This window comes from Buceros rhinoceros, unplaced genomic scaffold (assembly GCF_000710305.1).
Source record: "Buceros rhinoceros silvestris isolate BGI_N320 unplaced genomic scaffold, ASM71030v1 scaffold34489, whole genome shotgun sequence".
Taxonomy (NCBI): domain Eukaryota; kingdom Metazoa; phylum Chordata; class Aves; order Bucerotiformes; family Bucerotidae; genus Buceros; species Buceros rhinoceros.
This window is the reverse complement of record NW_010431496.1, coordinates 43,420-43,636: the sequence shown is the minus strand read 5'-3', so window position 1 is coordinate 43,636 and position 217 is coordinate 43,420.

Here is a 217-nt window from a genome sequence, read left to right as displayed (position 1 = left end):
CACTCCGAAAACCTTCGTCCCTGTAAGTGGTGAAGGCCTCTGCAGATTGGTGCTGGACATATGTTTTTGCTAATAATCTCACCTGTAGACTAGAAATAAGTTATGTTCACTCTTTCTTAAAGGCGGAATAGGGAAAATAACTTCCTAGTGGAGTAGAGGAAGTCTAAAAATTTAATCGCAGCACTCAATTTGTGAGTAAAGCTACAGCCAACACATC